General features: G+C 43.6%; 1 protein-coding gene across 2 annotated transcripts in view; it reads left to right on the top strand.

Moving 5' to 3' along the window:
* The first annotated feature begins 9,937 nt into the window (after window positions 1-9,937).
* KLF12 (Kruppel like factor 12) overlaps window positions 9,938-26,144 on the top strand; it is a 488,339-nt gene continuing 472,132 nt past the window's right edge. For both annotated transcript variants that reach the window (XM_025197316.1, XM_025197314.1), the window contains exons 1-2: window positions 9,938-10,039; window positions 12,810-12,885. The gene's annotated coding sequence lies outside the window, so the exon portion shown is untranslated. The remainder of the gene's footprint in view (window positions 10,040-12,809; window positions 12,886-26,144) is intronic.

Genomic DNA, 26,144 nt, shown 5'->3' with positions numbered 1-26,144 from the left:
GGCCTTCTGGCTCCCGGGTCAGATACTGGTTCCTCTATTGCTTTCCTGTTGCTACCACCAGAGTCTCTGGGCTCCCCATCCCTCCTCCAACTGAGCCCAACCCCCAGCTCTGGGGGTGGGGTGAGATGGGACAGCCAATGGAGCTAAGGGACCTTGAGGGGTCTTAGATAGACCAAGAGACTGCATATGGCATAGCAGGGATTGTTTGCCGGGTGGTGTGATGTGGTGCAGTACAACAGGGCAACTGCAGTGGCAGGGGGACACATGGCATAGAGTGGGGGTGTCTATTTGTGTAGTGCAGTGGGGGGCAAGAAGGCATGTGGCATAATATGCAGTCTACATAGTATGAGGTCCAGCGGGTGTGCAGCCTAAGTGACATATGCCATAGGGCACATGAGGCCCACATGGTATGTTGGCCAGGGGTCAGGAGTCCCCAGCTATTCAGAAGCGGGACAGATTTCCTATTTGCTTTAACAAACTTTGTTTTAGAGGACTGAATGCTGATTTGATTTGCTTGGGCAGAGGCAGCTCCTTATGTTGCCTTCCCTGCCCTCTGCCATTCCTCTTTCTTACTGGACAGCCAAAATGTAGAGTAAGCAACATATTCAGCTCTTCAACCCTTTCTTGTGAATACTTAAGAAGGTGATAGGTAGAGTAGTGGATTTTGTTATGGGAACTTTAGTTAACTAGGACCCAGACTGAAACTACTAACTTACTTCTCATAGGTGAAAAAACCAGTAATTGGATGATTTTTTAATAGTACTGACTTGGACCAATGATTACAAAATCACCAACCTATGACTGAAATGTTACCTGTCCACTGGCAAGAGCTTTTTCAAATGACTTGGGCAGGCATATATTGCTAAACTGCTTATTTGCAACAAATAGGGAAGTCATTGGTGAGTCCAAAGATGACCGAAGAGGTCAATCCGAGATCTGAATGTTCAACTGCAGATATGGCATACAGTTCCAGAAGAAAGTACTGGATCCTGGTGATTTTGGGTCATGGCTCTATCCCTTTCTCTCTCACCTATTGACCTCTACAGTGAGGTGAGTTTGCTCAAAATGATCAATACCCTCTTGTACTTCACAGTGCCATTGAATTCAGTGTTCAAGTCTCCCAGGTATTCATGCTAATATTGTATTTCTTCCTATTGGCCTTCAGGCTGTCCTTGAAACTTTTTTTTTTTTTTGCTCACCTCTATAAAGTGGTGGCCACGGGCAAGTTGGGAGCATAGGACCTGCTTCAATAGCCTGTTGTCAAGCACCTTATGACATCCTGTCCAATGGAACATGGAACTGGTGCCATATAAACATGGCTTCAGTGCTGGTAGGTATTTGCCTGAGGCAGAATGCATTTGTTCTTCTGTCCTTCCAATTGATAGGGAGGATTTTCCAAAGGCATCAGTGATGGTAATGTTCCAAGACTTTCAGGTGCTTTTGATATGTTGTTCAGGTTCCACATCCATACAACAGAGTGGGGATGACAACAGCCTGGTAGATGAGAAGTTTGGTTTGAGTCCTAATGGCATTTATACACATGCTTCAGGAGTGTGTGTGTGTGGGGGGGGGGGCACTTTAATTAGTGCATCAGAGCAGAATTGCTGCTCGTGTATAGGTGCCCAAAGTCATGGTCATCGAAGACACAATTTTGGAGATGTCCAAAGGCAGTATTGGTAGATTTTATATGGCGTTCAATATGATCGTCATCAGTGACTTAGAAGATGGGATGGATTATAACCTCACCAAGTTTGCACATGACACTAAGCTGCAGGGAGTAGTAGATACACTAGAGGGTAGGGCTAGGATGCAGAGAGACCTTGACAAATTGGAGGATTGGACCAAAAGAAATCTCATGAGATTCAATAAGGTCAAGTGCAGAGTCCCACACTTAGGACAGAAAAATGCCATGCACCAGTACAGGCTGGGGGCTGACTGGCTGGGCAGCAGTTCTGCAGAAAAGGATCTGGGGGTTACAGTGGACAATATGCTGAATATGAGCCAACAATGTGCCCTTGTTGCAAAAAAGCTAAATGTATACTGGGCCACATGAGTAGGAGCATTGCCAGCAGATCAAGAGAAGTAATTATTCCCCTCTATTTGGTATTGGTGAGGCTACATCTGGAGTACTGTGTCCAGTTTTGGGACTCCCACTACTGAACAGATGTAGACAAATTGGAGAGAGGCAACGAAAATGATTAGGTAGCCCAGGCACGTGACTTATAATGAAAGACTGAGAGTACTGGGCTTATTTAGTCTGGAGAAGAGAAGACTGAGGGTGGATTTAATAGCAACCTTCAGTTACCTGAAGGGTGGTTCCAAAGAGGATGGAGCTAGACTGTTCACAGTGGTGACAGATGACAGAACAAGGACCATTGGTATTAAGTTGCAGGGAAGGAAGTTTAGATCAGGTATCTGGACAAACTTTCTCCCTGGGAGGGTAGTAAAGTACTAGAACAGGCTATCCAGAGATGTTGTAGAATTTCCATTCTTGGAGATTTTTAAGAGCTGGCTAGACCAGGGGTAGGCAACCCCTGACATGGGTGCCAGACTGTGGCACGTGAAGTCATTTTGCTTGGCATGCATACCTCAGGGTGGACAGCAGGTAAGGGGCTGGGAATGCATTGCCACAACAAGGATCAAGCCCCTGGCATGCCAACATCTTATATCAAAGTTGTAGGTGTTATTGGCACTCTGCCCCCAAATGTTGCTGACCTCTGGGCTAGACAAAGCCTTGGCTGGGATGATACAGTTGGAAATGGTCCTTCTTTGAGAAGGGGGTTGGACTAAATGACCTCCTGAGGTCCCTTCCAACCCTAATTTTCTTTGATGCTATGATCATCTATGTTTTCATTTTGGAAAGGTGATTACTGATGTAGGAAAAATGCTCAACACAAGGACTGCCCCACAATTGTAATATGTGGAGAAGTAGCTGGATAGTTTTGGTTAGGTTGGTAAAATATCTTGGTTTTTGTGAAGTTGACAATGAGTCCAAGCATTTCATATGCTTTATAGATGCAGTCAGGAATGACCTGGAGCTCTTCAATAGAATGGGCATGCACAAGGATTTTGAAGTATTTTGTAGCAAATCTAAGATACACTTTCCCTATAAAGCTTTATGTAAATCACAAAGTTACATTTGATAAATTGTATACATCAGTTTAAGAGTAGTTGTGGGGAAAGTAACTGTAGACCAATTTCATGGCCAGATTAATTTTAGCTGCAGCCTTGAATTTTTACTACACTTTGATGATGGAGCACTATAATAATCTGTCACACGTACAGTCAGATGTCAGTATTGCTGTATGTAGAGTGCAGAATTGAATTTGGCACAGTAGCTATTATTGTTACCATGAAGCAAGCTTACTGCTTTATTACTGAGACGCAAGAAAAGGCCAGCATGTGCCTGACCTTTGAATATTCTAAGTGCTTTCAAACAACACATCCCTCGTCCTAGGATTTGACAGACTTCCTTATGCTGTTTTTAGCCATTTCAGAGCCACGTTTTTCTACCATCTGCATAAACACCCAATAGAGTATCCCACTGAAATCAAAGTCATTTCTTTGCCCATTAATGTATTTGCTGAATTTAATCCTATAGGTTGGAACCCAGTCTGTGAAAAATGGTGCAATGAGTAGATTTATTCTTGAGGGATGTTGAATTAAATGCTCTTCCCATCATTTCTCAGGACTGCTTCGATATTTCTATAGTTTCCACACCTTCCACAGGCTCTGTCTTCAAATATTTTGTCTCTTTCTCCCTACAGTTTATTGTGGAATTGTAGCAAAGTTTAATATACAAAAGGGATCAGAATTTTTATTTAAAATGGTGCAATAAATGAGCCTTTTGAAGGGAATTGTTTCAAATAATTTACTAGCTTATTCTATATTATCATACAGAAAAATGAGTCTGATTCTGATGTCATGGAAGCCAATGGAAGCAAGCCCAAATCCATAGTTTCTCAACCAGAAAAATAATAATGATAGAAGTTAATTCAGGCTATATCTACCCTAGAAAGTTTTATTGGCAGCACATTTGCCAGCTTACAAGCTTCTGACATTGTGGTCAATGAAGTGTATGTTCCCTTGGTTGTTTATGCTAGTGCTGCAAACCCTCACTAGGAGAGGTGGTATGGGAAAAGAAGAGGGGCATCATGGCAAAACATCTCCTTCCTACTGTTTAGATAACTACTTTATGAAGTATTTTTGATGCAAATTGTAGGCTGCCAGTTAGGGCTGTGTGAAGCTTTGGTAGCCAATTCAATTCGGAGGAGATTCAGTTTGATTCAGTGGCCAAATCTCTGAATCTGAATCGAATGGGGAGACCCATTAAAGGTTCCAAATCAAATCAGAAGCCTCCAAATTGATTCAGAGAGATTCAGAGATTCAGCCATAGACTAAACAGGCAGCAGTCCTCAACCATGTTAGACACAGCTGCCTCCAGCTGTTAAGTCTGTTGTGGTGCGCAGAGTGAGGAGGGAAGGGGCATTGGGTGGGGGGGGGTGCAGATCAATACCCTCACAGTGAGGGAGGGATTGGGGCTGGGGTTGGGACAAGCTGCCCAGCCAGGGCAGGGGAGCGCGGGACTCAGGGAGGGGGGCTCCTGCCACTGTGTGCCACCACATGCTGCCAGTCCAGGAGGGCATAGGAGCGGGTGCGTGCCCCCAGATCTGCATGGGGCGGGCTGGGCTGGGCTGTGCTCCAGATTCGTGGTGGAAGGCACTGGGAGTAGGGTCTATGCTCTCCCGCTGCTCACCCAGCTGGGGCAGGGAGGTACAGGCTGTGCTGCTGCATTGCCTCAGACAAGCAGCGCACAGTGGCAGAAGCCACTTCAGCCTTTCCGTGCCTCCCAGACAAGCCATGGCTTTGCCCCGGCTGGGTGAGCAGCGGCAGGGTTTGGGGGCAGACATGTGCACCCAGATCAGGGAAGGGCTGGTTGTAGGAGCTATGGGGAATTTTAGGTTGGCTGCAGCCCCCCGTAGCCCCCCGCTCCACTGCACTCTGCAGGGTAGATGGAGCCTGGGCTGCGCTCCAGGCTGTGGCTGGGACAAGCCCCTTCCCTCCCCCCTCCCCCCACCACAACAGACTTACCAGCTGGAGGCAGCTGTGTCCAGTGTGGTGAGGACTACTACCTGTTTAGTCTATGGCTGAATCTCCAAATCGGCACCAAATCTTTGAATCCAAACAGGGACAGTGATTCAAATCACCAAATCGAATCACTGTCCCTCCAAATTGGCTGAATCCGAATCCAAATCAAATACTTGCCACTTCACACAGGCCTACTGCCAGTGCTTAGAGAATTAAGGTAGCCTAGGATCAAGCTCCCATAATTAATTTTCTTTCATCCCATAGTTCCTCACATCACTTTTCACATCTCACCATTTGAAGCATGGATTATAAACAGAATGGCCAAATTCCTCAGTCCATTTTAGAGGTAGGACAGGGGATTGTATTGTATTTGTAGAATGCCAACAAGTATTTTACCGCTGTAAAAATGAGACAACTGAGGAGGACTGAATGATGGGTACAGTATGTGAAAACTGCCAGGTGTTCTAGGCATTTCACAACCAGATGATGCACATGATGGGATGGCACTTCTGGGACAGTGAACCAAGCCCTGAGGAGCGGGTGCTCACATTAACTTGTGACATATCCTGATCGATATCCTATTTTGACTACATAAAAACAGGTACCATACTTTTTGTGGTTATATAAGTGTTTATTGCTCACAAGGGATGTCTTCTGTATATGAATGTTGCCTTGTCAAGGAAGATGCATGAGGTTTGTATCATTCGAAGTATATTTTGTTTAGGTCAACACATTTGCACTGGTGGGGCTGCAATGTCAATAATGGTTCTAGGACACTAGATTGTGAAACCATACCCCAGGCATGCAGACATCAGGCAGGAAATATTTACCTATGATGTGAGCAAGTACAAGATGATTGTTGAATGTGCATTTGGTAGACTGAAAGGTCACTGGAGATGCTGCTTGACTGGGTTGGATCTCAGTGAGCCATATGTTCCTGTGTGTTATTTATGTATGTTTTTTTCCACAATATTTGTGAAGCAAAAGAGAAAATGCTAATTAGTATAAAGAAGAAATAAAGTGAAGACTCTCTACCTATTTTTGACTCAAGCAATAACAACATTGCCATAAAAAATATTGCTGATGGATCTTTTACACCACTTTGTGTACTACTATGTGTCTTTGGATTGAAGACAGATTTTAAATGATTTGCAAACATCTGTTATACATTTGGTGGGAAGATTGCTGATTTCCCCTATGACATTTCTGACCTTTGAATATATACATCAATACCCCTTCCTGCAAAATCAAGATGCACACCATACTGTGTTGATCATAGGCTACTGTATGTATGGTATGGTTATGGAAGTTTTATCTAGCAGTATTCTCTGAGCAGTGGAAAAGTTTGAAAAACATCTTTCTTATTTTTCTGTCCTTTCTTCTCCTGATCAAGTCATTTTTTCAGCAGGCACGGAAGGGACACACATTAAGGATAGACCCATAGCTTGCCCATCTTATAGAAGTCCTTGTCCTGCATGTCCAGAAACTCCTTAACTAGTGCAATCACCTTATTATCATCATTCAGCTTGTCACACTCAGGACAGTAGCGCATTCCATGACTACCAACTATGGCCTCGAGCTATGCACATTTGTGGCAAGTATTACAAGGCATCCCTGATTTTCTGTTGATCTCTCCTGTCTTTTGGACAAAAATAGGTCTTTTGCCTTCATATGCCTTTGCTGCTTATCCCTGATGTGTCCCATCTCTTGCATCTTCCTGAAGTGTCTAAATAGATGTCTTTTAAGTCTTTGGTTATTCTGCACCTGGACTCCCATCTCTTTTCCTCTTAAATGGGGACCTCCAGAAGGTTCTGCTATTTGTTGTACAGAATCCTGCCTATCTGCTTTAAGCAGCGGGTTAGTAGATGTGCTCACAAAGCTGGCTGAACAAGATGTGAGGCTCTTCCACAGTAGGCTGGAAATGTTAAGGTGGGGAAGAAAAGGGGAGAGGGGCTCGCTTCCAATAACTGTGATCTCTGGGCAAGAGTGTTCAAAATTATGACAATAATCACTGTCTCAGTATGGAATTTTTGGTGGAGGACTGTTTTAGTGGAAGAGTTAATGTATCATCCACCAGCATTTTGCCATTGGAACAAAGATAGTAGAATACTTTCTCATTTACAGAGGTGGTGGACTAACAGAAAGTCAGGGTTTTGCCACATTACTCAAAATTGGAGCAAGGCTGTGTCGGCAAAAGGTAACTTTTACTAGTAATATTTTGTAATGTAAAATAGACTTAAGTAAAGAGCAGTATGAGAATATGATTATTTCCTTAGAGGCAAGTCTACATGTGCAATTAATGTGCCTGGGTTTTCTTTGCAGAAAATTCAGGCTCATTAAAGCATTCTGGGGCACAGGCCTACACATGTGACCCCATCAGAAGCAAACTGCTCCCGCCAGTAGCAGCCCAGTCCAGGACTGCTCCTGCCCTGCTCTGCCTCCCTGCAGCAGCCAGGGGGAGCTCCAGCATCCTCTGGGTGCCAGCCCTGGAGCTAGCAGGGGACATGGGGGCCAGTCCTGATCCTCACATGGCCAGGAGAGCTGTCCCCACTCACTGGGGATGCTGCCTGCCAGCCACATGGGGATTAGGAGGGGATTGGGTCCCCAGCCATGAGTGGGGATGGCTCTCTTGGCCATGTGGAGATTGGGTACCAACCTGACCTCCACATGTCTGGAATGCAGCAATCCCAGCTGCTGGGACAGCTCTACCAGCCATGTGGCATTCAGGTTGCAACCTAATCTCCATGTACCTGAGACTTAAGCAGTCCCAGCTGCTGGGATGGGTCTTCTGACCACGTAGGGATCGGGACAGATCCCAATCCCCACATGGCAGGGAGACAGCTGGCACAGCTCCTCCTGCATCTGGGCTTTGCCAGGCAGCAGCAGGCCCCCTGCACTACTGTGCAGTAACTAATGCACCATTAATCTAATACCTGTATTTTCTGATACTAGCAAATGGTGCATTAGTCTAATTTATTGTGCTGTAAGTCCCGTGCACATGTAGACAGTGACGCTTTATTGAGCAGTAGGTTAGTCTAATGCTCAGTAAAGCATCTTGTATAGATATGCCCCTGGAGTCTTAACTGGTAGAACAATCCTTCCACCAGGATCAAGTATAAAACCCATAATCTAAGCAGGAAAAGCAATGCACTCCCATACCCTTTACTGCCTCATGATGACAATAGACAATGAACTCATTTTACTCTTTACAAGCACTAACTTTCCTTTGAAGGAAGTGGTGCTTATGTGGCACTTTTTCCTCTGAGAAATTACTGAATAAATACCATTTTGCTATGATAGCATTGTGGTACTGCAGGTGAAAATCAAGCTTCTAACCAGTAACATTAAAAGTTCAATGGCATTTTTTATGAGAATAGTTCATGTAATTGTCCAATGGACCAATTTCATTCTGAGTGCTCATAACATAGTCTTTCCATGTATATCCCCTCATGGCATTTTTCACTTAGTTTCATTTATTTATTGCAGGAAGCAAGTGGACTATATGTTGTGTTTGTTTCCTCTTTCACCCTTCTGTAGTTTCAATTGGTAGAAGTGATTCTTCTCTATTTCTTGTCCTAATATGTGTAATGTTCTCTGCACTTTTAAACATATGCTATATCCCACCTCAAAGGTGACTCCACTTCACTGGGAGGTTAAATTATTCCTGTGTGGACAACTTGGGATCCCACTGAATGAAAAATGATGTATATATGCAAGTTATTAAAAATATGTTTAGTTTACATTTGTGCCAGAATCCCAAAAGTCAACATTAATAGCTATGAAGTAATTTAATATACATTATACCTCTGGCAAAATATAGTCCCAGTGTGGCCCCCATGACTGGCATATGCCAGTTGAAGAGCAGAGGTTTGGTGGAATGGTAGCCCTTAAAGTTAAGCTGAAATGTACCACAGAAGCTGAGAGATTGCAGCAGTACAGTAATTCTAATTAGCCCTACAGGTGCAATCAGATATCCTTTCATTATTAAATTATAATAAATGTCCCAGTGGAGACCAAGCCCTAATTGTGCTTGGCCCTGCACAAGCTCATAATAAGAGAATCTTTTTCCTGACAACTTTAAAATTTAAATATTCAAGACAGATTAAGGGGGGAAATGACCTGCACAAGTCATGCAGCAGGTCAGTAGCAGAGCTGGGAATCCAACCCAGCTATCTAGAATTTTAGGCCAAGGCTCTGCCCTTAAACCACCTTGCTTCTTTCTTACACTCTTATTTTCTGTCTTTTTGGAATATGTAAGTCTTTAGACAGCTACTTCCTGCTGCAAAGTTCTTAAAATGGTGTGCCTATTAGAATAAGACAAAAGTTTAGTAATAGATTTAACATAAACTAGCAACAACCATCTTAGAGTTGTCAAGGATCAGCTTTCAAAAGATTAGTGACTTTCCATTTCAATCGCATACCACAAACTACCAGCACTTCTAACGCAAGAGACAAAGATGTTTTGGGGTAATATCTTTTTTGGACCAACTGCATAATTAGGATGGAGTCAGAAAAGGTTTCAAATGCAACACATTCTTCTTCAGACTTCAAGACTTCTTCAGACTTCTTCAAGTCTGAAGAAGAATGCCGTACATTTGAAATCTTGTCTAACTTTATCCCAAATATGCAGCTGGTCCAATAAAAGATAGCACCTCTCCAAAAATCCTTGCTTCACACCTACTTCCTGGACCATCACAGCTACAGCATCGCTCTAACACTACCAGCACTTTAGTATTCACTGATTTGAATAACCAACTCATCTGACCTTTCTTTATCATTTACTGGTTAACATGGTCAAATGCAATCGTTAACTTTCAGTCTTAGATGTGCTCTCTCATACTTTCCATGTGCTGATGCAAATGCTCAGGCTTGAAGCCCACGTTTCTAAATGTAGAAGTGCATGAACTGTTCAAAGGCCTGCTCCACAGCTGAACGGCCTCTGCAAACACAGGTAGGTTTCTGACAAAGACAGTGCTGTGGTCTCCATGTTTTTCTTGTCTTCTTGGGTCCCTCATTTCTGGGTAGTTGCAGAGGAAATGTGTTGGAGAGAGTAGAGGTTTACCTCACAGTGGCCTTTTTATCAGCAAAGCCAGGAAGCTGCACAAATCCCTGGCAAACATCCACCTTCAGCTTTCTGAGAAGCAGATAGAGTGTTCCAGCCTGTGCTTCATTTAAAGAGCCAGCTTCTGCTTTAAGTGAATTAAGAATATGGAGCATAGACCCATCGTATGTGACTGGCTTGTTTTCCATCAAAGGAAAAATGCAAATGAAAAAATATTACAGATTTTGTAGTTTACCATGGCTAAAATGCAGTTAAGCTACTAGATACTCAGAGTACTACTAAGATACTGCTGTATGAAATGTAGATGGCCAAATCCACAGTTCTTATTATTATAGAATGGGGTTTTGTCTGAGAAAAAACTACAGGGTTTAGGAAGTTTTTTCCTTGTGCTACCAGTTGGAATAGGTTAGGAAAGCACAGCACAGCCAGCTCCTTCTGTCCTCTTGACACATATGCTAAGAACATGGGCTGTGTGTTCGCTTCCTCTTCCTGCTGCCTCCCAAGGTCTCTGGCATTTGCAGTCCAGAATTAGAGCAGCAGGACTCTGCAGGGTTGCTCATCAGCCACTTCCTCTTCCTGCTTCCAGGTGTCTCTGGGATTTGTAGTTCACAGTCGCAGCAGTAAGTTTAGCAGAGCACAGCAGCTCGGTACTTGGGGAAGGGAAGTTTCACACACCCCACCCGGCCCCAGATCCCATTTGTCTGCAGGGGGGCGGGGGGAGGGCAGTGAGACAGCCAGTGAGACAGCCCTCAGTGCTCCAGCTAGAGAGCAGAGGGATGGGGCCAGCCCTGCTTTCTGGAGCAGACAGCATAGCCCAGTTTATGGCTGCAAAATGCTGGGATACTGGGGGACTCAGATTTAACTTGAACCAGGAAGGGGTCTAGAACAGAAATTGCATAAACTGGTTTGATCTAAATAAGTCTGATACTATATTCAACCAGGTTTATCTTAAACCAGTTACAGCTATTTTGAGACTGGTTTATGTGAACTGAACTTCTATTTTGTGACAGATTTAAATCAGTTTCTGATCACTTAAATCAGTTTATGTATAACTTCTGTCCCTAGCCATAGGCAACAAGCCAATTGTCATCAATCTAGAGGAATGATTTATAGACTTGCCTTTTTCTATCCCTATTTTGGATCACGCCATTATCACCATTTTTTAAGATAATGGCAGAAGTTGAACAAGTCTTGAGGGACTGATCCATTTAGATTTAATCCAAACCTGAAAAGCTGTCTACTCTGCACCACCAAAGAGTGCCATGTTTTTAATCTACAAGAAACATGTATTCAGCAGCATTATATATGAGTTAATTACTGGACAATCCACCCTATCATCTTTGGTGTCAGTTCTAAAGGGGTTGAATGGGGCTAAAAAATTGAAACTATCACCACGATTATTAATTTGTCTGTTACCAGCAAAGATAATTTTTTGACTATGGAGGATAGTAAGGAACTTGATTCAGGGACAAAAATATTACTTCTTGACTCATCATAGTGGAAAATCTCTAAAACAGTCCTTAAAGAGTTAGGAATTCCTGTGCCCGTTTGCAAGCAAAATCTAAAACCAAATACGATGTGATGGGACTAGATTTGCTCTGATGCCAGAAGTTTTCTAATTAATGTATGTTTTTCAGGTTGATGAATGGGGTCTGTCAGAGGGTAATCATTTGTTATTAATAATATGTACTTCTCAAGGTCATTTTGCCCGTCAGTTTTCCAAAAATTCCTAATATTCATGGCTAATACTGAGAGTAAACAAAACTAGAATTGCCAGAATTGTGATATTAGTATGTGTTTGTGTCAGTACACTCAGTTCCATTTTGAAGCAGACATTTCATGTTAATGCTGTATCTGCTGCCCTCCCACCCTTTGTTTGCACTTAGTTATCTATAGTGCAAATGGCAGTGTTGACTCATACTGTCACTGCAGAGCTACACAAACTCTTTGTAGCAAAGATTGATCCACAGTCTGTTTTGATGCCAGCAGCCATTATGTGGATGAAGTGCTCCCATACCTCTCTTTTTACCAGTCTGACCTCTAAAGCTTGTGGTCTGCTTTGTAGCTGGAAGACCCATGTCTGGAAAAAGATACTAAATGTTAAAGAGAGGGTTTTTTTTAAGTGATCACAACATGGAGTAAAAGAGGGGAACAATCACTGTGATAAAACTCTAATAATCTCTCTTGGGCATCTGTCTACACACTTATCCTCTGGTAGCACTGTCAGACCCTTCTCCCCCACCCCCAATCTAAATATTTCTCTCATGGAAAATCTGGGCAGGAAGAGGTCATTGAAAACATTCTTGGGAATTGAGGCGACAAGGGTTTGTTGCTGCAGAATTACGCAAGCAGATCCTTTTGAAAACAACTTTAAGAAGGAAACAGGGAGCTTATAGTGAACAAGTGAGAACAGTACTTTCTGTAATTGTGTGCCTAACGCCAAATTTCCAGGCTGATACTGTAAACTAGGCCATACTAGGAACACTCAACTCAAGAACACTTAACTGGAAGAATAGAGAGAGCCTGTAATAAGATAAATCTCTCTTTTAGAGGAAGAGAAATGTAGCAGTTTAGGTTCATGTGGCAAAAGCCAAATTTTAATACACATAAATAAGTAAAATGTGTGTACATTTTCTTTTTGATGTGGGACTCTTTCCAGGTTTTGAAACAGTGGACCTCCATCATAGAAATGAAGAAAGCCATGGATTCCACATCATCCTTCACGGTCAAACAAAGTACTGATTTTCTTTTGCTTGTCCCTTGCTTTCCCTTGCTCTCTTTGATTTATACTCAGGAGTTTTACTCAGTGATCTTTTTGGAAGCATCAGGGCAGTTAAAATAATCACGATCCCAATTTCACTGATTTATCTTCTCATATCTTTTTAAAGGTCTTTGTCACTCCACAGTGTGCATATGACTGCTCTTCAGAATGTCTGCTTCTTTATTGCAAATCGAATCTAAGGTCCTCATCCCATAGTTGTTGAGTGCAAAACACCTACCAAAGTCAATAGACTGGCTGAAGTATTGTGCCCTTAAGTTTGTCTGCACTCTAGGTCAGAGAACATGCCCTTACATTTGTCTGCACTCTAAGATGCTGGGGGCACTTTTACACATGCTCCAAGGATGGTGGGAGCAGTGCTTTAATTAGAGTGGCTCTGAGACCTACTATATTAAAGCGCCACAGCATCTTGTGTATCAGCATCCCTGTGCTTCAAAATAGGTGTGGGGGCAGCACTTAAACTTAAGCTCATTTGACAAACTTTAGTTCAAGCGCCCCCACCACCATTTTGAAGCATGGGGCACTGATACATGAGATGCAGGAGGCTGAGGCAGTGCAGTAATTACCATGTTCCAGCTGACTTGATTATTCGAGTCTGCTCTGACGTACTGTAATTACAGCATGTCAGAGTAGCTTCTGTGCTTGTGTACAGGCACCCTGGTATACCAGTTAGGTCTGTGTGTGCAGATATCTGAGCCTGTATGAAGTTTCATTACCTACAGTAGGACTCTGGGCTGGATCAAGGAGTCTGTCCACTTGGATCCAGTGTAGGTCAGGATCTAAGTATCTAAAACTCTTTGCAAATCAAAGTCATTCTATTTTTTAGAAAAGCAACAACTGATATTATACTGTGTGCTGTGACTAAGTCACTGGAACTGGAAGTGCACATTTTTCTTTATACCATAAATGCACTTCATATGGACAACCAGAACTGGCCATAAAAGGTTGTTTCTGGCTGCAGCATATATTTCTAAAGGTCCCTTTCTTTTCTTTTTTTCTTTTTCTTTTTTTAAAAAAGGAACCCTATCCTTTTAGGTATCCTTGCCAGCGATACAATATTAAACAAGTTATCACAGGTTTCCTGGTATTTTAATATTAAACTGCATGAGTCTTTGAGGCTGTGCAAATATATTTATGAGGAAGCTTCGTAATATAATTTAATAAAAGTTACCTTAAGTCTCCCACCTCATTGCTGGAAGAAAATGTGCAACTCACTCAACCATAGTAAAAGTTGTGAAGTCATTGGGATAAGTTTATTATAAATAAGACAGAATTTTATCTTAAAAGAGTTTAAGAAGCTCTATCTTTTCTTTTAACTGCTGCTTTCTCTGTCAGGTTATACTGAGAAAAGTCAGGGTTGGGGTTTATCATGGCACAAAGAAAAGGATTACATTAGTTTGGTTACTATTACTCTGAGCTTATTCAATTAGTCGTAAACAAATTTTACTGTAAATTATTTTTATACAGCTTACACAAAAGAGGACTTCAAAAAATCTGGCATTCACAGCTGTGCAGATGTCCCTAACTGATGCTGTTTTTACACTAATGACTTTACTTACTAGTACTACTGAAATTTCCAATAATTAGGTAGCTGCTGAGTATCTCTCTCTCTTTCTCTTGCTTTGTCTGTGTGAGAGTTCCTTTCTATTGTTGTTCTTTATCACTGACAGACCAGTGGCATATTGCATTCAGAGCTGACACTGTGCTTTGCTGTCTATATGCCTTCATGTAAAAGGAGCACAGAATCGATGCTTTGCCAACACGTCTAAAGGTTGAAAAAATAACCTAAAAATGCTGACGTGTGTTTGTTTTCTCAAAACAAACCATGTGCCTGTAATGTAAGAAGCTCTAATTGTCCAGGGAATTTCTTCCTTGTACTGTGCGAAAGTTGAAAATAAAATGAAACCCTTTTATAGGGAAGTCATAGTGAAACTGTTCAATGAAAAAAATGAATCACGTTCCAACCAGAACTGCAGTGCATTGAATTAATCTGGGACTTTCAATCTGACCTTGTAATCAGTTTCACTCTGAGTTCAGTGGGGACAGTCCACCTCCCTGTTTCCATGGAAGGTCTCTCTGGCTGTAGAAACAGCACTGCTTCTGTACAAGAGGGGAGAAAGAGGTCCAATGGCCCAGAGAAGAGTTGAGAGCCAAAACAAGGTTACGGCTAGAGTAGGGGCATGGCGGCACACCTGTGGGTGCTTGCAACTTCAAGGGGCCTGATCAGGCTGTGATGCAGCCTGCAGATGACTACAGAACCAATCAGGCAGTTGCATGACAGCCAGCAGGCCACCTGGCTGTGAGGCCACAGCTGGAGTACTGCATCCAATTCTGGGCTCCACAATTCAAGAAGGATGTGGAGAAACTTGAGAGAGTCCAGAGGAAAGCCACACATATGATCAGAGGGCAAGAGAACATGCCTTATGAAGAGAGGCTGAGAGCCATGGGACTCTTCAGACTGGAAAAGTGCAGACTCAAGGGGTGGCCTGGTGGCTACCTATAAGTATATAAGGGGTGTGCATCAGGATCTGGGGGAACGCCTGTTCACTAGAGTGCCCCAAGAGATGATAAGGTCCAATGGTCATAAATTCCTCCAAGACGCTTTTAGGCTGGACATAAGGAAAAACTTCTTTAACGTCCGAGGCCCCAAGGCCTGGAATAGACTCCCTCCAGAGGTGGTGCAAGCACCTACTCTGGACTCTTTTAAGAAATGTTTGGCTGCTTATCTTGCTGGGAACCTTTGATCCTAGCTGACTTCCTGCCCCTGGGGCAGGGGGCTGGACTTGATGATTCCGAGGTACCTTCCAGCCCTAATGTCTATGTAAGTCTATGACTGGAGCAGGGGCTGTGCAGCTTCAGCAGAAGAGCAAGTAGTTGCTGCAGGGATGCTGCTGAGGTGACATTACCAGCTTGGCTAGGGACAGACATTATACATAAACTGGTTTAAGTGATCAGAAACTGGTTTAAACCTATAACAGAACAGACATTCAGTGTACATAAACCAGTTTCAAAATGACCAAAACTGGTTGGAGATAAATCTGGTTGAATGTAGTATCAGACTTAACTGATTTGGTGCAAACTGGATTATGTAATGTCTATCCCATCCCCCTTGAGATCTGCTGCTCCCAGGAACATTCTGGAGGTTCAGGGTAGGAACTATGGGGAAGGAGGAGGTTTCTGGGGACCCAGTAGGGCCCCAAGCCCTGGGGAGAAGGCTTTGGAGAAGCCTAGGAGACCTAGGGAGATCGAGGCCAGCCTTGCAAAAGGGACTTAGAGTTGTGGGCCTACACAGGGGCTAGGGAAGTCCCTGATTAGAACTGGCAGGGGTGAGGCTAGGGTGAGCCCAGTTGAGTGGAAGGCAGCCTCTTACAAGATGTTTGGGCTTTTGGCCAGTCCAGCTTGGGGTGATGACTTGATGGTGGTGCCAGGGGAGGACCACTCAGGAGTAGGAAGGGCAGTGGCTGCCAGGCTGACTTTCTGAATCCTTGACTGGTCAATGCAAGGGGCCCAGGGCTGAAAAGTTGAAAGGAAGTTGAGCCCACTGAGAGGGGCAGGCCAGGGCTGCATAGAGCTAGCTGGCACCCCGACTGGGCTGGGGGAAAGGCGAGAGCCTAGAGAGGCTGAAGGTCCCCTCTCTGGGGGGAGGGGTGACATCACAACCAAAAGAGGGTAGGGGTCAGCCAGCATGCAGGCAGCTATAAAGGAGGCTGCAGCTCAGCCTCTGGATGGGAAGCATCTGAAAAGGGTCAGAGAGAGATGGGTTAGAGGAGAAGTGCAGTTTATGAGATGGAACCTGCAGTAGATTTCTGGAGCGTGAACACCCAGGAGCCCATGGAGGTGAAGCAAGACCAGAGCAAGTAGGTCTGCATTGGTCCTGGGGAATGACCTAAAACTACACCCTGTTGGGGAGGATGGTGTGGTGGTGCTGCCAGTGGTGGGGCAGTCCTCAGGAAATGCCACACTAATGCCTCCCTAGTGAATGGCAAGTATGGGGTGCCGGAAATCCTCAACCCTCTCTGCCTTTCCTTTAGAGGGGAAAGGCTAAGGGAGCACACCCTGACAGAAAAACAACAGCCTTGGGCAACAGCATGGAGGCCAGGACAGCTAGAGGCCAAATGCCTGAATGAGTGAGGCCTACTGGGAGTCCTGAAGGAGGGTGAGGTCCAGGTATGTCAGCAGACACCTGAAGCCTGAGTGGGCCATAGGCCAAGAGCGAGGTCCAGGCATGTTGACAGACACCTGAGGCCTAAGTAAGGCCCCACAGCCCCAGTGTAGGGGCAGTGTAATGACCCCAGAGAGGGGTAGAACGAGAAGGGCCAGGAGCCTAATAAGAGGCAGGAAGCCCAGAATGCATGTATGAGCTGAGGCCTCAGTGAGGGGGCATGTGGCCAAGATAAGTCTCCAGATGCCTAAGGCCAAGTCTGGGCCAGGGGCCAAGTGTGATCCAGCAATGGGGCCGGTAGTGGGGCATAGGTGACGCGTAAGGAGGCACGGGGGGGCATGTGCCCCCCCCACCTCCTAAAATTGGCCCTTGCCGGCTGGGGAGTGGGAAGCACCAGCCGGTGCCCTCCCTGAGTAGTGCCGGTGGCACTTCTGGTTTGCTGCCAGCACTTCTGGTTTGCTGGTGGCAGCAGCAATCAGCCGCTGGGGGACTACTCCCCATTGGTGTTTGGCAGCTGGTGCCCTGCCAGAGCTAGAAGGCACCAGTCTCCTATGCAGGGGTGTAATAGTGGATAGTTTGGGCCAATGGCCTAATATGGCCCAGCAATGGGGCTGGGGAGAGTTAGGAGTGATTTGGATGCCATCTGCAAGGCACGGGACACGGTAAGGTGGAGGTCAGAGCCGTGTATAACACCCTTGGCATCAGGGCATTAAATGGGCAGCCTCCCTCATTTTTATATCCAGTTCAGATGCATTAAAGCATGGCGGGAGAATCAGGGCGGACTGTCCTAGACAGGTGGGCAGGCAGATACTTTGACTGGCTCCAGGACAGTTCCTTGTCACAAGGGGCATCAAACTCACCTCATGCCCTGGACTTGATCTGGGCTGAAGGGCTCCTTGGTAGACCAGATCCACAGGGGCACAGGAACTGTGGCTACGTTAACTGCAATGGCAGCAGTGGGCAACTTTCTGTAGCGGAAACACGCAATTGGCATTGGGCTGAGTAGCCACAGAGCAATCCATGCTCAGTCAACATAGCCCTCACTTGCCTCCTTGCCACCAAGGGTTATGCCACCAGGGCTATTGTGGGCCCAGAGCCCCAGGTGCTGTGGTAAGACACCCCTATTGTTAGTTAAACCCCCAAATTTCATGGCCCACTGATAGTCCAGTGTGCTGGATGGAACAGTAACATGGGCCAGCTCCAGCCCATTGGCATTTTGTTTGACACCCCTGAGTTAAAGAATCCCCTGCTGTACAGAAGCTTCAGTCCTCCCACCTGTGATTAGTGTATTAGAAGCATCAAGGACAACTTCTACTATGAAGCTAAATTCACCTCTGTAGGACTGGAGAAAGGACCTCTCCTTCCCTTTTCATTATTTCACCCCACTCTTGTTTCTTGTCATGGCCAGCCTAGATACTTGAGATGAATTCTGGATTTTGGATTTGCTCTCTTTGAGGCCAAGTCAGAAGGTCAAGAACAGGAAGGAAAAAGATGATGGAAACTTTTTGACAACTACTTTCTTCTAACCCATTGATTCTCAACCAAGGGGCCATGGCACCATGATACCTTGAGATTGTTTGAAAAATGAGCTGCCTGAAGAGGCAGTTACAGTCTCACTCTTTCAATGGACAGGACTCTCAGCACTGCCAGCTTAGTAAACTGGCAGTGGAGGACAAATCCTCAAAGGAGGTGAGGCATGGAGTTGCACCATTCCACTTCTATACAAACTGTAGGGCCAAAGCCAGGTAGACAGCAAGTTCTATAGTCTCCTGGAAGGTGAAATTACTGCTTCTCTGATGTGTGTCCCTCCCTTTACCTCTGGACCACTGCACCTGTTTCAGGACTGGGGTCCTAGGTCACATCAGGGACTTTCTTGGTATCCTGGAAACCCTTGTTCTGTTCCCAAGCTGCAGCATTTAAAGCCATTAAAACCCTAACATATTATGTAAAACCTAAAACATTTTGTGATTTCATTTCAAATCTTGATGTGCATGATCTGAGGTTGAGTTTTCTAGTTACTGGCATTTTTCCAATAGGTTCTGACATAAAATAAGAGAGAAGGTAGGATAGATTATGCACCTTATAAACTAAATGGGTGCAGCTACATGAGACATTTACTGTACAGTTAACTAATTAACTGTGCAGTAAGAGTCTTAGTGCAAAAACGTGTACCCCTAACCAGGGCACACGAAACTAATAAATTCTGCAGAATGGACTCAAGTTCAATTCATCAAATGCTATAAGTTCAAAGTTAGTTGGGACACAGGTTTGTTTGTTTGGTTTTTTTTAATTCACATGAAAGATAAAAGTGTATAATGGAAATGGATTGACTTGCAGCACGAGGGATTCCTTAGTATAAAAGAATGAAAGAGATTAAATGTTTCCTAGAAGTTTATCTAAAGTTTATCTAATATATGTATTATTTACTAAGAGACCCAAATGGGTCCTTTGGCATCAGTGTACCCATTAGACAATTGTTGTTAACATTCAGAAAATGTACCAGGTAGACTTTATGGCTCCAAGTAGCTTGTCCTGCTTCATCTTACATTAAGCAAGCATCTATAACTTTCTGTAGATGGCATATTATTTGCCCTATAAGTCAGAGCTTCTTCCATAAAGGTCTTCTAGCTTATCCTGTAAACACACAGTTAGGACACCTGCCATGAATTATAAAAATATATATGAAGTAGACTGTAAAAGTTTTTATGCAGGCTTAGTTAGATGATTTATCAGCCTAATTAACAGCACTTTTTAAAGAAAAAAATGTTTTGAAGCTATCTAAAAGAATTACATGATCTTATATAATAATTACTTACAACATTTCCTTTTTAATGGAAGTTAAAAATAATTACTGTATGTAACAATGAAAACCTTCAAGTGCTTTTCTGTTTTGGTAATTCTTTTACTTAAAGTATTTTAAACAAAGACCACTAAAGTCGGTGACAATAATTCTAAAAGCAATTCACAAATATATTCTTGTTTTATGACGCTGCAGTTGGTCTAACTTAATGGTTGGATGGATTTTTTTTAACTGGTAATAAAAAACATTCTGATCTTTTGCTGAGAGTTTGATTCTAAGCTTTGCATTTTCCAGCTTGTGCCAACAGAACCCAGACTGCAGTCTCCAGTGACAAAATGTCCACCTGGTGATGACAGCGCTCTGGCATATACAACAAATAAGCCCTGTTCTATTAGGGGCCAATGGTGGGCTGGAGCCACCTGGCACAAAAGGAGCAGGACAAGTTAGAGAAGGGGTGGATGGGTAGAATATATCATTCATATGCATGTGTTATTTATATACATGGATATGATGTGTGTGTGTGTGTGTGTATATATATATGTATGTATACACACACACACACACACACACACACACACATGGATCCCCATATATATCAAATTTATGATAAGAAAGAATTGGATAATATATATTACTGTTCTTGAAAAACTTGATGTCTGATATCAACCTGATAAAAAGAACCAGGGTACTTATGAAAACTGAAACAATTGTATTCCATATAACATATATACAAGTAACTAGGCTACTTCAAGAACTTAGAAATACATGAGATAAGATAACCAGATGAAGAAATCCTTACAGCATCTAGTATTACATATATATGGCCTAGTAATTATTTTGTAAAATGTAAAATATTCCCTATGGTGATAACTGATAATACAGCATTATCCAATCAAGGCCAATTCTGTCTTAGAATATGGCTGCAAATTTGCCACAGTCTTTGTACTAAAGAATATGAAGATCTGTTCTTAATATAGTGCACTGTAGGAGTTATAGCAGGGGCGGGATATTATTTTGGGTGGAGGGCCGCTTACTGAGTTTTGGCAAGCCATCGAGGGCCACACGACAGGCAGCTAGGGCAGATAAATATGAATTTTCTACATTTTTTAGGGGTCCTGCAGGACGGATAGAATGGCCTGGCGGGCTGCATTTTTCGCACCCCTGAGTTACAGCAATGGAAAGGTATGTTGTTCACTTGTCAACTGGTATAGTCCTACAAGGCTCTGAGAACCCTCTCCTCCCACTGACTTGTATACTTACCAGCAGTTTTCACACAGTGGCACTGGGATGCACAGCAAATTATGTCAACATAGAAAGCTACTCAAGCATTGACCTGGCATAAGAGGAAACATGGAGCCTACTGTGTTGTCAGTATCCTCTAAGATTTTCTGGATAATCCCCAAATCTTTCCTACCAGCATGTTCTGTATCAAGTTACTGAATTAAATCCACCTAGTGAGTAACAGAATAGTGGCACTCTCCTGTTTCTGTTGCTCAGTACTGGCTTGATAAATTCTAAATTAAGTAAAGTTCAAACGCTTGTAGACTATATGTACCAGTTGTCAACTAAGAAGGTGCTGTTTTGACTTACAGGTATAGCAGAATTCCTTCCCCTACTGTGGAATAATGACAAGAAGGCAGTAATTCCAAGTATAAAAGACAATTAAACCTAACTTGAAGAACAGGGAAACTTTTCTTCCATTTCATCATTCTCGTATGCGCATAAACACATATAATACCCTCTTCATGTATTAATTTAATCTTTTCTAATCTAAAAACTTCAGTTCACCAGTACTTCACAGTCTCAGTCTCAAAAATGAGTTTTATGTGGCAAATTCATCCACTGCTATATTTTTAAATTATCAGAGGAGAATACTACTCAAAAGCTATTGCAAGCAAGGACTTGATATTTCTTTTGTTTTGCTTTGTTTTGTTTTTGCAAAAAAAAAAAGACTGCTTGGTTGTGAAGAAATACAGATGTTATTTAATAGGAAGAGAGTTTATCCTGAACATAGACCATAATGCATTACAGTGGCTGAATAGGATGAAAAGCTCCAATAGCTGAAATATAAGGTTGTATCTATCACTTCAACCTTTTCATTTTCAAGTCAGACATATGGCTGGATCTTCTCATTTAAATGCAGATTATTTGACCCAGCAGGAGTTCTTGAACATCCTGGAGTCAAAGTGTTGTGTTTCAGTAGGAGTAACTGTTTCATATTATGTGATTTCTAAATTGATTACGTGTGTTAAACCCTTTAATAAGAGTGGTCTGATCTCAGACATGTATTTTCACCTATAGATGCTTTCTAGTTAAATAAGGGAAAACCGCCTTTAAATTTGGATATGTTTCCCATAGAGAAAGGTGGTATATTTTCTATATAGATGTTAAGTGCTCCAGCTACATTTAGTCTTTGTTAATTGTAGCAAAGAAAAGATGGTGGTTTTTTCACTAAATTGCAAAGGATGAATTTGAAGCATTAGTTTGATTTGGATACATATAAAAAGCCCACTAACCTAATCCTAAAGGCTCTGTTGGTGCATATAGCCAGTGGACATAAATGAGCTCTCTTCTATGCAAATACACAATTTTAATATAAACTCCCAATAATGGCATACACAATATTTCATATGCAGTTATATACCTCACTCTTTGAAAATTAGATCTGAGGTGTGTATCTAAACCTTAGTTAAACAAACTATTCAAAAATCATATTTCTTCTGTCCTAGCAATTATAACTAGGCACACTTGGAAACCCAGACTGCCCTACTCTTTGTTGTTGTGATGCTGTAGTAGAGGTTCCTTTCACTGCACAGTCATAGAAGAGTCAGTGATAATCCAGATTAAAAAGTAAACTTTGCATGATAGAGTAAGTCATTTTTTTGGCGTTACTGTTTTCCTACTGAATCAGAATATGTCTTTTCATCAAAATGTATTCACTAAGTTAGTACTCTAGGACTTAGTATAGTTGTTTTCACCTGTGTTATTGCTTATTAGCAACTGGTGGGAAAGAATGAATCACAATTAGACAGGTTTCTTTTTCCACCATAATCTTAAAATCTCAACATTTTAGAGAGAGTATCCATTGTGCTCACCAGGGATCCTGGTTTTCTCTGTTTAAAAATTGCACATTCTCTGATAAACATCACAAATTCTCTGATTAAAATCCCGAAGATCTGTGATTAAAATGAAATGCCACTATATATACTTAGGTATCAATTGAACAAAATGTTTATTAATATATTTATAATTTTAAAGCAATTTGGAAGCCTACCAGTGCCTCAATCACTATAATAAAGTACATTGAAAATACCTATACATTTTGGTATTTGTTTTTGGAATTTTTTATCATGCAAAATCAGAGCTTCCCCAACCCCCTTCACTCACCAGGACACAGGTCCAGGCCCCTCACTTCCCACCCACAGCCCCCTGGCTGTGCTGATGCCCTTCATTCCCCATCCACAGTCCCCTGCTGCCAGGGCTATGGGGCCAGGGACCCAGGTCCACAGTCTTGTGGCCCCTGCAGCAGCACCTGGACTCTGGCTGCCACCTGTGGGAGATGTTGGCTGCTGTGGAGAAGTGGAGCTCCCTCCCACATGAGCAGCATGGCCAAAGCAGAGCCCACTGGGGGGGATGGAGGTGGGGGCGGGCTGCCCACTGTGGACTCCAGCCCCCTACCCTGCTACCCTCCCCCTGGAGCCTCCACAGCCCAGTGAGTGGGACCTGGCATGGGAAGGCAGAGCGGAGTTGAGTGGGGAGGCTCATTGCTGCTTGGTGCCACCATACCAAGGTGTTCCCTGTCCATCCAGCAGCAGTGAGGGGCACAACTCCATGGTGCCACACTTGCTGCTTCCTGGCAGGCAGGTGGCACCCTGCCAGGACAGCGTGGGGCTCCCAGCAGTGGCAAGGAGCTTCCCCATTTGGCTTTGATCTGCTCTGCTGTGCTGGGTCCTAGCTGCTGAGCCATGGAGCCACCAGGAGGAAGGCTGCAGGATGGGGAGCCTGAGCCCACAGCACGCAGCTTGCATCCTCCCCATACGCAGATCTGGGGGGCACATGCTCCCCCCTGCCCACCCTGGGAGTGCAGGCAGTGGTGGGGAGCCTGCCCCACCCATACCCTGCACAAGCAGCCCTGTCCTGTTCCCTGCCAGGGCCTGCGGGCACACATTCTGCCCCTAGGTCCCACTCACTGCCCCTAGCTGGGCAGCAGCCCCAGCTCTGCCCAATTTACTCCCTCCCTCCCTATGGAGGCCTCAATCCCCTCCCCCCAGCCAGACTTACCCATGAGAACTGCTCTCCAGGCTGCCTGATGGCCTTGTGCATGTGTTAGCATGCACATGGCACCCCCTGCCTGACCACCCTCCTCCCAGTCCCCCCAACCCCTTGCAGGCTGGAACTCTGCCAGCCTGCAGAGAATTCTTTGCAAAAGTGGAAAATCTGCATGTTTCTCTATTAAAATGATAAATCTGTGTTTTTCTCAGTTAAAAGGGAAAATCCACATGTTTTTCCATTTTTCTACAAGGTACGGAAAACCTGGATCGCTGGTGCTCATCCTGGCTTTTAGGTTTACCTCTGTATATTTTTGTCTAAAATTCCAACTTGGGAAACCTCCTCTTATGTCTTGTAAGCTTTGATCTCCTGAATTTTATGATTAACTGAAGTCTGCCTTTCCTCTCTCACCTAAACAAACAGCTTTAGTTTTTTAACTAATGCCATCAACAACATTAATAAATAACCTGTCTGTGGGCACAATTAGTAAAAAATAGCCTTTGTGGTTTCTAGCCTGCAGACACACTGTGGAACTCCACAACCATAGATTCTAATTAAGGGATTGACTTTTCAGGAAAGATTAAAATAACTAAATGCATCTAACTTTGCTAAATGATGACAAGGAGAAAATAGGAGAAGTGTTATCAACAATAAGAGGAGTGCAAATAGCAAGAAGGCACAGGAATTGTTTAGGGTGTTCAGACAGAAGGAAAGAAAAATATATACTGGATATTGGGACATTTTTTCAACTATAAAAATACAGACTTGTATAATTGAACTAGATTTATTGTGATGTTGATTTGCGAAATGATTATTTTATTACAAAGCTTTCTAATACACCCACCACTGAGCTATTCTAAACACTATTCATATACATATTCAGGTAGAGGAATGCTCATAGAGTTGTGAACCTGCCCTACCTTCTGGTCCTCTTTATTGCCTTGACAAAAAAGCACAGGGTAGGAGCATGGCTGATGCAGGGTCTATGTAAGATATTGTTCAACAGACCTATTATACCAGGAGAGATTCCCACTGGATAGGTAGGATTCTTAGGTGGTCCTGGGGGTTGGAGTCACCTGTAAGAAGACACACCACTCCTCACTGCTTTTTATTCAACATAGAATCATAGACAATTAGGGTTGGAAGGAACCTCAGCAGGTCGAGTCCAACCTCCTGCTCAAAGCAGAACTATCTAGATCATTTCAGACAGGGCTTTGCTGAGCTATGCCTTAACAACTTCCAAGGATGGAGATTCCACCACTTCTCTAGGTAACCCATCCCAGTGCTTTACCACCCTCTTAGTGAGAGTTTTTCCTAATAGCCAACCTAAACTTCCCTTGCTGCAACATGAGACCATTGCTCCTTATTCTGTCATCTGTCACACTGAGAACAGTCAAGCTTCATCCTCTTTCAAACGCCCCTTCAGGTAGTTGAAGGCTGCTATCAAATCCCCCCTCAGTCTTCTCTCCTGCAGACTAAATAAACCAAGTTTTATCAGCCTCTTTTAAGTAATGTGCCCCAGCCCATTTTCATTTACCTCCACTGGACTCTCTCCAACTTGTCCACATCCTTTCTGTAGTGGGGGGCCCAAAACTGGACACAATATTCCAGATGTAACCTTACCAGTGTAGAATACAGGGGAATAATTAATTCCCTCGATCTGCTGGCAGTGCTCCTCCTAATGAATCCTGGTATGCTGTTAGCTTTCTTGGCAACAAGGGCATGCTGTTGACTCATATTCAGCTTATTGTCCACTGTAACCCAAGGTCCTTTTCTGCAGAGCTGCTGCCCAGCCAGTCAGCCCCCAGCCTGTACTGGTGCATGGGACTGTTCCATCCTAAGTGCAGGACTTTGCACTTGTCCTTGTTGAACCTATTCACCAAGGCCCCCAAGAGAGGACAAGAAATAATGTGCATAAACTGATTGAGGATTGCTTCAGGCTAGACACATAAGGAAAAACTTCTTTACAAGTCGAGTGCCAAGG

This window comes from Alligator sinensis, unplaced genomic scaffold (assembly GCF_000455745.1).
Source record: "Alligator sinensis unplaced genomic scaffold, ASM45574v1 scaffold241_1, whole genome shotgun sequence".
In the NCBI taxonomy this organism is placed as follows: Eukaryota; Metazoa; Chordata; order Crocodylia; family Alligatoridae; genus Alligator; species Alligator sinensis.
Note: the sequence above shows the minus strand (reverse complement) of the source record. Positions and strands in the feature narration are given on the sequence as shown.